The sequence below is a fragment of the Macaca fascicularis genome, chromosome 20, assembly GCF_037993035.2.
Source record: "Macaca fascicularis isolate 582-1 chromosome 20, T2T-MFA8v1.1".
NCBI lineage: Eukaryota > Metazoa > Chordata > Mammalia > Primates > Cercopithecidae > Macaca > Macaca fascicularis.
Window position 1 is genome coordinate 81,068,480 of NC_088394.1, and position 13,189 is coordinate 81,081,668.

General features: G+C 54.8%; 1 protein-coding gene across 5 annotated transcripts in view; it reads left to right on the forward strand.

Annotated features, from left to right (window-relative positions):
- The window catches only part of GSE1 (Gse1 coiled-coil protein), a 511,516-nt gene that overhangs the window by 3,077 nt on the left and 495,250 nt on the right, over nt 1-13,189 (forward strand). The window lies entirely within an intron of this gene.

The window sequence follows — 13,189 nt, forward strand, 5'->3', positions numbered from 1 at the left end:
ACCTACGTTCACACTGTTCCTTTGAGACTGTGCTTGCTTTATGGCTGAGGGAAACAGGATTCCAGACGTGCGGGTGTGGAATTCGAGGGACAGTGGCCTAAACAGACTTTTCCCCCAGCGGGAAGACAGCCTTTCTTCTCTGCAAGTCAGCTGTGCAGGAGGCAGACGGGAGGCCTGGCGCTCTCCCTGTTTATAAGGCGCCTGCCTTCCCGCTGCCCGCCCGCGAGGAGCCAGACGGGGCTCAGTTAATTTGGGATCCGGCTTTGCAAGGGCCCAAGCAGGAACTGCCCCCAGTGGGTCTGGGGAGGTAGATGTAGGCGTCTGTGAGTGGCAGTCACCAACCTGGCCACCGGGGCATGGATCCTCATTTCTGCCAAAGACAGTCAGTGTGACTTGTTTTAATCAAACGCCTGTAGTGGCAGCTGCTGGCCATGTGTGGGCAGAGGGATGGGAAAGGTGGCACTGTCCTGTTCAGAAAGGGTCATCCCAACCTTTGAAAGCTTCCTGATCCTGCTTCCCACCTGCATGTGTGGGGCCCGTAGGTGGGATATCTGGGGGACATGTTCACGTATAGTAGCTGCACCCAGGAAGTGGGCTCTGCTGTGATTTGCCCACCTCTCCCCCGATACGCGGCCCCCACTCAGACTTCCTTTTCTGCCGATGACAGCTTTGGACTTTCAAGTTGTCTTTGTGGCTTTGGTGGGATGACCTCTCATTTTAACTGGACGAGCACAGCGTCTCCTGTCACAGATGCTGAAGCTCTCCTCTACGGCATGTAGCAATGCAGCCTGTGGGAATCAGAAGAGCTACAGTTCCCGAAAGGGCTGAAACTGGGAGAAAAGACCAAGTTTTGGAGCATGACCCTGGTTCATTTGTTCCTTACCATGGCGCTGCGAGGCCTTCTCATCTCATTTTATGGATGAGTCCACCAAGACTCAGAGAAGTCAGACAACACTCAGTCAGTAGGCATCTGAGGCGGGTTGCGAAAGTCTGCCCTTTCTCTTGCTAGCTAAGTACCTGCGAGTTAGTTTCTTATCCTGGTGGAATGTCAGTTTCCTTGGTTGAGAAGTGGAAACGTACTGCCTGCTTTGTAGGGACATGGTGAGAGTTCAGTGGGTTGGGGGAAATGTAAGTTCCCCCAGAGGGTCAGGTGCTTGACATATAGTGGGACCCTCATGTCCTCCACGCTGATACATAGGAGCAAATTCTTCTTGGATGTGGGTTGGTTCTGTGTGCGAGATGCTGACTTGCAGGCTGGGTGCTAGTTTCCAGGGGCAGTCAGAACTCTCTGCAGGATCTCAAACACAGGGTTTTACGCAGAACATCCAAACTCTGATGCATTTTCTCATGTGGATTCGCTCACGTGTCAGCAGTTGATGGGATGCTGCCCTTCGGCCTTGACCGATAAGAACTCCAGGAAACAAGAAGCCGCTGTTTCCCAGGGAGCTGGGAAGAGGGAATGGAGAGTAGTCTGGTGTGGACGGGAATGCAGGCTGGTGTCTGCCCAGAAGGGGTGAGCATGGGTTTAGCAAGGTTTCATGTGGCATGGATGTGTGCTCTGTTCCCTAGAACAAGTTAGTGCGTTCGCCCCTTACTGTGGCCCTTGAGGCCCTCTTGTCTCGTTTTATAGATGAGTTAACCAACACTCCGAGAAGTCAGACAACACACAGCCAGTGGGTATCTGAGGCCGGTTTTGAACCTGCTTCTGCTCCCTAGGCCCTCTTCCATCAACTGCCTGGAGGAGGTGGAGCTTGAGTGAAGCCTCGGAAAAGAGGTAGGATTTGTTGGAATGAGGCAGGCAAACAGGCCCAGAAGCAGGGGTGACCTGTTCAGCCTCCGTGGGCAGGAGGTGCCTGTTGGGGATAAGAGGAAATAAGGTTGGAGTGAACTCCAGGCCTTGAAATCAGGAGTAGGAGGTTGGATTTGAAGTTGAAGGCTCAGGGGAGCAATAACAATTTCTTGAAAGAAAGTGGAACGGACTGAGAAGAGATCCGCTCAGGGCCCAGCTGTGGCAGCAATCCAGGTGGGTGGTGAGGCCGTTGGGGCAAAGGGGGCAGCTCTGCTGGTCTCAGGCTCCCCTGGACAGAGGGAAAGGAGAAGCCTCAGCTCTCAGCTCCCAGGGAGGTGCGATTGACAGCTGGGAGAAAGCCGGAAATGCAGCCTTCTGGCCTTCCGTCCTCCCTCCTCCTCCTTCCCATTCATTCAACAAATATTTATGGAGCGCCGACTCTGAGCCAGGCGCGGTTCCAGATGCTGGGGATCTGGTGGCAAGCACAGAGCCTCCAGTGTCATGGGGGAGGGGGACACACACGAGGAGTGGAGGGAAGGAGCCACTTCCAGCAGAGCTAAGTGCCGAGAAACAGCAGAGCAGATTAAACTTAGGATCCAGTGCCAGGGTGGGCGTGGGCAGCGAAGGTGGCGTTTGCAGGAGCTGGGAATGAGAACTGGGGCTCCGGAGCTGGGAATGAGAGCTGGGGTTCCGGGCAGGGGAGAAGCCTGCGAGCCCCCTGGGGAGGGGGAGAGGGTGGAGGGACTGTCCCCAAGCCGGTTTCCTAATGCCAGCCCCCAAGATCTTGATGCTCACGTGCATCTTCCCATCTGTATTTTGGGGGGCGGTTTGAGAATTTAGGTGCGATGAGTAGGGCACTGGAAGTTAGCTGCAGGGAAGCCACTCAGCTGGGGACGTGGCATGTCCCAGAACCATGGTCTGTGCTGCTTCCTGTGACTCCTCAGTTGTTCCCTATGATGTGTTCATGCATTAGTGAATCAGCTTTAAAACACTACAAGAGGAAACATGAAAAAAATAAAGAGAAGAAAATAAAGGAGGAGGGTGTCCCCTGCACCTTCTGCTTTGGATAGGGTTTGCACTTCTCCCTCCAGCTGGGCCCTGGGTCCCCAGAGAGCACCACGTTCTGCAGGCACGTGACTTGTGCCTTGTGCTTCACCAGGGCTGTGCCCGAGGTGGCCTGGGGTGGGCTGAAGCCTGCTCTTCTGGGCTGGGCACCCCTGCCCCAAGGACTGACACTTCCCTGCAAGCCTCCCAAGGAGGCTCTGTGAAACCCTGGCAAGACCCCGGGGTTGCCTTAAGACAAGCCTGGCTTGAATCTTCATGCTGCTGGGAGTCAGCTGTGTGATCCTGGGTGAGACTGTGGCCCTGTCTGGGCCTCGGTAGCTGCACCTGAGAACTGGGGATGTTCTTCCCTCTGGGAAGTTTGTCCTGGAGCCCAGTAAGCCGAGCGCCTGGCTCGCAGCGGAGGTGCAGATGCATTGACGCCCCCTTCCCCGCCCCCCACACCCCGTGAAGTGCTGCTGGCGTGACACTGGATTTCTGAGGTTGGAGCCTCTGCCTGCTGCCTTTCTGCTTGGACGGGGAACGGCTGTCCCTCCCTTCAGAGCTAGACACAAGGCTGGCCAGAATGCTGGGGGTGGCATTTGGGGATGCGATAATATGGGTGATGTCTTTTTGGAGTGCTTCCCATCCTCCAGGAGGCGTGCACACTTCACCTGTATTCACATGTCCTGAAGCCTCGCCGCAGCCCAGTTTCAGGAGGTGCTACTGTTCCCTTTTCGTAGATAAGGAAATAAGTCCAGAGAGGTTAAGCCGCTTGTCCAAGGTCACTCAGCTAGTAACCCCAGGACCAGCATCGGGCCTAAGGGTCCAGCTTTTGAGTCTGCTCCAGCCTCTACTTGGTCTTGCCTTTTTGTTTGTTTGTTTTGTTTTGAAACAGGGTCTCACTCTGTTGCCCAGGCTGGAGTGCAGTGGTACAATATCCGCTCACTGCAGCCTGCACCTTCTGAGCTCAAGCGAACCTCTCCCCGCAGTCTTCTGAGTAGCTGGGACCATAGGTGTGCGCCACCACGCCAAGCTCATTTTTTGATGTTTTGTAGAGACTCTGTTGCCCTGGCTGGTCTTGAACGCCTAAGCTCAAGTGATCCTCCCACCTTGGCCTCCCCAAATCCTGCCTTTCTGTCCCCGTGGGTCTCCAGTTGTGGAGGTGGCCATGACCTGGAGGTGGGGCAGTGGCTCTTAATTTCCTGTGTGTGCCACCCCTCCTTGCCGCAGCCTCTGGAACATCTCAGGGGCAGGAGTTAGCTTGCGTGGGGCAGAGGCCCTGAGACGCCTCACTTGGCTGCCTTGGCTGCACCCCCGAGTTTCTTTGCTCGGTGAGCAGTGGTGCCCCATGCCTTGGCCTCCCCAGCGTGGCCCATCTGTTGAGGTCTTAGCCGGCACCTTCCTTCTGTTGCTGGGAGAGCTCCCATCAAAGATGGGTCTGCTGCATGATGGATTGGCTCTCCCTGCAAGCCAGTTGGCGGGCGGGCCGCCCTTCCCGCTTCCAGGACTCTGTCCGGAGAGCATTCTGGTTAATGGCCCATGCAGCTGTTTACCTAACCATACCCCAGCCTCTCACTATGGGGATACCCCGGCCAGGCCCCCCGAGTGTGGCCTCCGAGCCCAGAACAGGTGTTGTTGCCGCAGCCACCTTTCTTCTCTGCAGGGACATCTGAGGTCTGCGGAGAGCGTCTGTCGTCACCCGCCCATCAGGCCACGTGCACATCTGTTTCCCATGCTTCCTGGCTATCTGCGCCCACACAGTTCCCTGGTCCTCAGGGGGCCTGGCTGCCCCTCCTCCCCAGGCCCAGGCTCTTGGAACACCTGGTCAGGACTGATTGGAAGGGGGGACCTTCTGGAAGGTGCCACAGGAGGCAGCCTGGCTGGGGCTGGCACTGGCACCCTCTCCTTGGCAGCAACTGTAAAGTGGCCAGGCCCTTCTCAAGCTCGGAGGCGTGAGCTTTCCAGATGTGCCCCTCCTGAACCTGGAGGCAGTCGGAGAAAACCAGGGGAAGGAGGAAGTGAAGGCGAAAGGTCTTCAAAACTCGGCCTACCCTGGAAGCAGGAGGGGGAAGGGGTGAGCCTGGAGGAGCCAGGGTCTGCCAAGCTTCCTGGTTCCTCCTCTGCTTAGATCTCTCGAGATCTCACCCTTGTGAGGTTAACTCTGCTGGGAGTGTCTTTGGAGGATGTATAACTTCTGGGCACGTTTTCTTGGCTGGGGAAGACCCCATGTCCAGAATTCAGGGCCCTTTGCCGCCTCAGGTCCCGGTTCTAGTGGGGACACTGAAGAGAGATGCCATGTCTGTCCTCGGAGAAGAGCATTGCAGGACTTGCCTCCTGACTTCACGTGGCCCCAAGTAGGACACTCTTGGGGTCAGTTGTGGAAGGAGCCCCTCCCCACTGGACGACTTTCACCCAGTTTCCCCATCGGTCAAAACGACAGGACTGGTCTGCAAAGGTCACAGGCGATTTGCATTGTATACGTGGTGTCTCATTCCGCCGTCTCGGGCTGTGTTAAGAAGGGTTCTGAGGCCGTGTCTAGACTCTCTGAGAAAATGTCTTGTGATTTATTGGCGGTCTCTGCTGCGGGACTAGGAACAGGAGCATGACTTCGTCTTGGGGCCTGGTTCAAATTTAGTATGTGATACCGGGACCCCAAAACGACATGTTACGGTCAGGAAGAATCTCACAGACCGTCACTTTCACACAACGCTACACCCTGGCAGTGCTGGGCCGGGGACGAGCTGCAGTCCCACCTCCCGTCCCTGTGCGAGCCTCTACCCTCATCCATGGCTGCCTTGGAGAAGCACACCCACATTCTACCCACTCGCAGAACAATGTGTCTGCCCTGGGCCAGGCATTCTGGGAGCACCTGCTGTGACATCAGCCATCCCCTGACCTCAAGGTGCTGGTGGGCGATGAGAGGTGGAGGGACTGGTGAAGAGGTCCAGCCATGGCTGTGCAGTGCATTGAGTTCTGAGCTGAGATCAGGATAGGATCTGCTGAGAGCCTTTGGCAGAGTGAGAAACAGGTGTGCACAGGGAAGGCTTCCTGGAGGAGGTGACATCTAAGCTGAGTCCTGAAGACTGAAAATGATTCAGCCAAGTCTGAGTAGGGGCCATGTGCTCCTGGAAGAGGAGCAGGTGTTAAGGCCTGGATGTTGGGGGTTGATGTGCTGGAGAACGTTCATTTTGCATGGAGCCCGAAGAGGGGACGGGCATGAGGGGTGGGCAGGACCAGCATTCCCGGCAGTGTTTGGAATCCCCGGATGCACACTGGAATCAACGTCAATCAATCTGAATTTGAAAATATCAACGACAGGGCCCTGCCCCCCTCCTGTTAAATCAGAATCTCTGAGGGTTGGTCCCTGGCCCTGGTATTTTAAAGCTTCTAGAAGATTCAAGTACAAAGGTGAGAACTGCTGTCAGACGGCATCGTCATGGGCACAGCTAAGGAGTCGGATTTATCCTTGAAGGCAACGGGAAAAGGATGCTATTCCAGGTTTCAGCCTGTCTTTACTGAGTGCCCATGGCACTGCTCTAGACACCAGGACCCAGCAGTGAGCAACCAGGCAGGGTCTTGGGGGCAGTGATGGTAGCCAGCAGAGTGGCTGGAGAGAAGGGTGGCAGGGGCCTGCCACCTGCACAGTGAGGAGGGTTCTGGCCCCTCCCGAGGTGGGACTGAGGGACAGTGAGGAGGGAGGTGCGGGGGGTGGGCAGGGAGGGACGAGGGGCACGCCGTCCATCATAGCGGCGGGTGGGGGCCCGTCAGGCGGGAACAGGGACTGTGGGGCTGCCCTGGATAAAATTGTGGTTTTTGCTGTTGTTTTAATTGTGATATAATTCACACACTGTGAGTGGAATAATCTAATACGTGACTGACTTCTTTCACACAGCGTCATGTTTTCAGGGTTCATCCATGGTATTGCGTGGATCAGAGCTTCATCCCGTGTTGCAACTAAGAGCGCTGTTGTACAGATGAACCACGTTCTGTGTCCCCGTCGTCAGAGCATGGACATGGGCTATGTCTACTTTTTGGCCCCTCTGAATCATGCCGCTGTGAACATGCATGGGCAAGTGTTTTGTGTGGATAAATGTCATTTCCCTTGAGTATGCCCCTGGGAGTCAGGTTGCTGGGTGCTAAGGTCACTGGAGGTTTAACCCTTTGAGGACTGCTTTCCTGTTGGGGGTTTTCAGCAGGCAAATGACGTGATAGGGCTTAGGTTTGGAAAAGTCATGTTGGTGACTCCTTGAAACCCTGTTTCATCAACTCTGCCTGCAGTGCATCCTCTTAGTTCTGGTCTCTAGGCGGTGGATTTGTGTTTGAAGATGGTGGTCGTTTTTGTTCTCCCTGGGATGTGGGGAGCTGTACTAAGGATTGAAAAGGGGATGCATTGGCTCCGGGGGCTTTTGGCTTGCTCCAGCCACAACCCTGGGCATCAGAAGCCCTGAGTCATGGCCCCGACACTCACAGCAGCCTTGGACAAGATGTTCTACCCTGGCTGGGTCTCAGTTTTCCGCTCTGGAAAATGGGGGCAGACGGTAGATGGTAGACTATTAGCTGAGCCCTCGGCTCCTGCACAGCTGACAGTCGCTAACCATCTCGTCTTTCTGCACATGTTGGCAGGGGGCTGGGGGGCAGAGAAGACCTGGGAGGTTGGGGTCTAGCCTGGCTCTGTGAGCCCGTGGCTCTCAGGTTCCCTGCCTGGGGTCTGGTTGCCCTGACTGCTGTGTTTTAAGCTCTGCTGCCCGGCCCGTCTGGCGTGGAGCCCTTGATTAAATCGGTTGCTGGGTTGGGCTTCCTGCGAGAGGTGCAGAACCTCGTTGGAGTGGCACAAAGGCCGGGGTTGGTGTTCAGCCCTGCCAAGCCAGGGCCTGGGGCAAGTGCCTCTTGTTGCAGCTCTTTCCAATTGGCGAGAGTGGGCTGGGGAGAGAGAGGCAGCCCAGGGCCCAAGAGTGTCCCCTCAAAGGTTGCCCACCGAGGCCACGCTATCCTGCCCATCATTAGTGTCATTTGTTGGCACAGAAAGGGTATTTAGGTTCTGGCCCTCCACTCCCAAGCCCTCGGGCTCTGACGAGAGCAGCAAGGGCTGAGGGGATGCCAGTGCCAGTGGCAGCAGCAGACGGCATTGATAGCATGCGCCTGGTGCCAGCCACTGTCATAAGAGTTTTGCCTGCGTTGCCCCACGTGACTATCTCACTGTCTTATGAGTGGGCTTACTTGTTTTTATAGACAAGGCAATTGAGGCACAGAGAGGTTAAGTCACTCGCCCAAAGTCACGCAGCTGGGAAGTGCCGGAGCCGGGATCCACACCCAGGCTGCCTGGCTCCAGCGTCTGCACTCTGACCTGCTCACCACACCCCTCCTGAATGGGAAGACAGGCTGGGAGGAAGATGAAGGTGGGTGGGGTCAGGAAAGCTCCCTGGAGGAGGGGTCTCTGATGAGTTCTTAGGATTTAACTAAGTAGCGAATGTCGAAAAGCTTCGTCTTCCGGCATTTACGTACCAGTGATGTCACCTTAAAAAGTCCTGATTTTATTCTTTAAATGTATGCTGGGATGCTGCCTGCCAATTTATTATACTGTAGGAACCATTTCAACGTTTTAAAGACATTTTCAGATTGTGTCGTATTTTACATTTAGAAAGAACATGTGTTTCATGATGTTGAACTTGGAAAGCTTAGAGCAGGTGAACGCTGGGCCATGTGTCTGGTGTCAGCCTCCGCAGCTCCCCACAGGGTCCGCTGGCCCCGGGATCCTTATGGGTCTCATCTGGACTCCACACTGACACTGGCTAACTTGGTGACCGTGGGCAGGGTGCCGGTTCCCCACCTCCCTAAAGTCTGCCCATTTCTCCTTGGACCGCAGAGGGGGCGTGAATGGTCCCATGGGTGGTGGTATCATTCCCACTTTTCAGATAAGGAGGACAAGGCTCAGAAACCTAAGAGAGTTCGGGGTGGAGGTGCCCGCCGTCATTGGTAGGGCTGGGAGGTGAGGGAGAGTGGCCAGTCCAACGCCACTGCCTCAGCCTTTTCCCCGCCCTGGAGTTAAGGGGTGCTTCTGGGAGGCGATGCAGCCCCGGTAGGGGCCTGGCTTCTACCCAGCCCCTCCCCTGATTTAGCACAGGAGGAGGCCGCCATGGTCTCTCGCATCAGCTTTCAGAAAGGCTCTGAGTTCTAGAGGGAGAGGGCCAGAGGGCTGACCACTGCTGTGGTGTTTTATTCACCTTTCCAGACCCATCAACCTAGTCTCCCGCTTCGGGTGGGAAGGTTTGCAGGCTGGGAGGCTTGTGTGGGGGAGTGACAGTGATAAGGGCGGCAGCTGGGAAGTGGCATGGGGCCTCCACACTTCCAGACGCAACAGGACTGCCCGTGGGGCTGGGAGGGGTCCTGGGGTCCAGACCCAGCAGCAAAGGGAGGCCAGGAGGCACCTGGATGGCAGCGCAGGGTAGGTTGAGGCTTGGACGTCCCAAGAGCATGGTGGGGACTTGGAACAGCTGCAGTGCCAGCTCTGTGAATCTGCACTCCCTTTGAGCTGGCATGTCCTCCAGGCATGCCCTTGCCCTTTGAGAGGGACTGTCTCACAGCTGTACGCTGTTCTTTCTCTTGTGCAATTGTACGACTTCCCAGGAGCCTCTGGAGAGGGGAACCGTGGAACATCCAGAATATGGCTTCGTGCTCTCCTTCCAGGCTGCGCGGTATCCCCAGCAAGGCTGTTCACACCAAGTACGGGGGACGCACAGTGGACAGTGAGGGCTCCTGGGAAGCCCTCCTCCACCCTCCCGCTCCCCGCTGCCAGGAGTCCGGGTAGTCTGGGCTCCTGTGGGAGAAGGAGGTGCCATTCTGGGAATAATACCAACCATTCGGCCTCCTACAGAAGCCCAGAATGTACCTGGTGGACCCCGGGGCATGCAGAACGGCCTCTGGGTTCAGCCCTGTTGTCTGAGAAACTGGGCAGCCTCCAGAGGATGGAAGGAGGGTCAGGCCTGGCCCTCAGGTGGCCTCACGTGTGAGCCCCGTGGTGAAAGGCAGCAGCCAGAGAAAGTGTCACTCCCCTGGTGGCCTGGTCCCTGCAGGGGGAATTGTTGCTTCTCCCATGCCTCAACCTCTTTCTCTTCCAGAAACTGCATTTTCTTCCTGATTCGTAAGTGTTTGGGGTCAATGCAGGGTCTGTTTTTCTGAGCGCCAAAGGGTGTGACTGCTGGATGCCTCCTCCAAGAGCACTTCCCATGAATGGGAGAAACCTGGAGCACGCTGGCTGCTCACCTGTCCCTCGGCAGGTGACAGGGTGAACCGGGCCTTTCTTTAGGGCTTAAGGCCTGGTGCAGTGCAAGTCTTCAGGAAGGCAGGCCAAGCCGACAGGCGTGCTGAGGCCGCCTGTGTGGGAGGGACAGCGGATTGAGAGGGCATGAGATGGGAGTAAAGCCCCTCCTCCCCCAGCATCCACAGGGTGGGGTCGTTTTGCCCCCACCACCCCTCTGACCCACACACCCCTGCACACCCACCTCTCTCTCACACATGCACCTTGCACCTCCTTCTCATGCACCGCACTCACACACTTGTATGCACACACGTTCGCATGCAAACCCACCCACACATTTGTATATCACACTCACTGTTGCACATGCGGTCATGTGCATTCATACATACATCACTCATGTGCACTCACACCCTCCCTCACACCTGTGCCCACGTGCTCACATGCCTGCTCTTCCATGCATACCTGTACCCTCACCCCCTCACCCCCACATTCTCACTCATACACCTGCACAGTCATTTGCACATACACACATCCACATGCCCTCACACACATCCGTATGCACACACTCCCACACACCCTCTCTCATTCATGCACACTCATGCACGCACACTCACATTCTTGCCTGGAGGTGAATCTGGCAGGGCCCGTGTGCCAGCCTCGCTCTCACCTGTGCCACCACTTCCTCTTGGCCACAGGAGTGTTCGTCTTAAGAAACAACTTGGCACAGACTCTGGAGTCCAGCTGGGCTGCACCAGGAAGGAGGTGGGCACAGTGACTGGGGAGGAAAGACGCAGGGTGGGGTTGAAGAGGCTGGTGTTCTACAGCCAGGGCACCCAGACCCCACCCTGCTCCGCCCTCACCCCTGTGGGGTGAAGTTCTCACCTGTGACCCCAGAGGGTCCCTTCTGATTTGGTGATCTGGCTGTCCTCCATGTCCTGGGGCCATTTGGACTCAGATATATGTTTGCACTTGTCCTTCTCTGCTTTGTGACGCTGGATAAGTCGCCTGTACTGTCTTAGGCTTGGCTGTAAAGCTGTAAAGCTGGGACAAGAATGATGGCTCACCTACGTGGATGCCCCCCTGTGCCTTAGAGATGATTGCCCCCATTTTACAGATGTGCTCAGAGAGGTGGAGACACGTGCCAAGGCCAGAGCTGGGGAGCAGCACAGCTGGCATGGGATCCCTGTGTGTCTGGCCCAAAGTCTGGCTCTCAAATACCTCCCCATGCCTTCTTTCTAGAACTTTCTTCACAGAGATGTCATGAGGGTGAGACAAAGCTGTTGACATGTTCTGCACAGACCAAGATCCCAGTAAAAACTCGGTAATTGTTCATATTTGTTTATGGGCCTTACTTATCATTCCCCAGTGAGTCTTCAGCCTCCTCTTGAATCCTTCCAGGGATGGAGAACTCACTCCCTCAGAAGCCAGGCCTCACCTGTTATGTGTCAGGAAGGAATGACAGGTTTCTGAGGATCCTCTGCAGCTCTGAGAATTCTGCCTGGGGAGTTCTGGGGAACAGGAAGAGTTTTGGGAGGGGCTTCTGGACCCCATCTGTGACTCAGGCCTGTCTTCCTTTTTGTTGTTTCTGGTTCTGGTTTATTACCTTGTCTCGGAACGAATGCCTGTGGCTCCCAATGACTCTGCTGGTGGCATCTTCTGATGTCTCTGCTCCCCCTTCCCCTGCATGCCTGGCAAATTCTTGATCTTGTACTTCCTAGGGGAAAAAAGGGGAATGTGCAAAGTCATATTTTCCCTCAGGATGTGGAGAGAGAAATTTCTAACCTCAATGATGCCTGCTAAATTATACTTAAGAAGGGAGCCAGGCACTGGCATATTTGCTAAGCATTCCCCATATGCTTCCCTCTTACCCCATGAAAGCTCCTTTACTTTTCTCTAAAATTCTGCATGGGAGGGATTATTATCGCTACTTTAATATAGGCAATTAAAGCTATGCATGTTCCTCTAAGCACTGCTTTAGCTGCACCCCACACTTTGTGATATGTCATTTCTCATTCTCATCTCATTTGAAATGTTTTTCAATTTCCCTTGTGTTTTTTTTAGAAAACATGGATTATTTAGAAGTATGTTGCTTAATTTCCAAACATTGGACTATCTTAATATCTTACGGTTATTGATTTCTAATTTAATTCTGTGAACAGACAAGGTACTCTGTATGGCTTTAATCCTTTTATATTTAAGTGTACTCTCTTGAAGAAGGGACCACAAGCTCTTGAAAAGGATATGGAAACAGCAGTAGTTGGTTCTCTACATATTAATTAATTCGAGGAGATTGGTGGTTGGTAGTGGTGTTCAAATTGTCTAGGTTATTATTAACTTTTTTTTTTGTCTGTCAGTTGCTGAGAAAAGAGTAGAAAACTACTACAGTTTAGATTTATCTTTTTGTCCCTTTAGTTTTGTCCAGTCTTTCATCGTAGATTTGGCACATTTGTGGCTGTTTTGTCTTTCGCATGAATTGGCGCTATTTCCAGTACGATGCAGCTCCTCCATCTCTGGCAGCATCTTTGTCTTGGTGCCTCTTTTATCTGAATTATTCACATCTGGACACCGAGGTCTCAGGTTCGGAGAGGGAAAGTGACTTGCCCAAGGCCACACAGGTGTCAGCTCCAGGGGCAGAGTGCTCCCTTCTCAGCCCAGCTGCACACAAGTTTTCTCTACTCCAACAGTCACTTTGGGGCCATGGGTCTGAGAGATGTTCCTTCCCAGTGATTTTCTGGTGTCATGATTGCCAGGTGGCCAGAGCTGTGTCCCTGCCCGCCCTTGGCAGAGGACCTCCCAGCAGCCCTAGAAGTCACCTCCATGCAGAGCCCAGCATCTGGCCTGCAGCCTGCAGAGAGCTGGGCTGAGCACGCTTGGAACACCGGCTGGAAACTTCTCACTAAGCCCTAGCTCTGGGGCTCCTGGCGCCGTCTCCCTGTTTGGTGAGATGGTTCTGAGCATATTGGCCAGAGCTTCCCAGGACTCACATGTCGTAAGAATTTCTCTGGATGGCAGGAGAAATGTCCCTGTCTCTGGCTCCCTTGGTCTGTGTGGGCTTGTGGGAGCCCAAGCCAAATCCACTTCCTGGTGCTTCACCCTTGCCA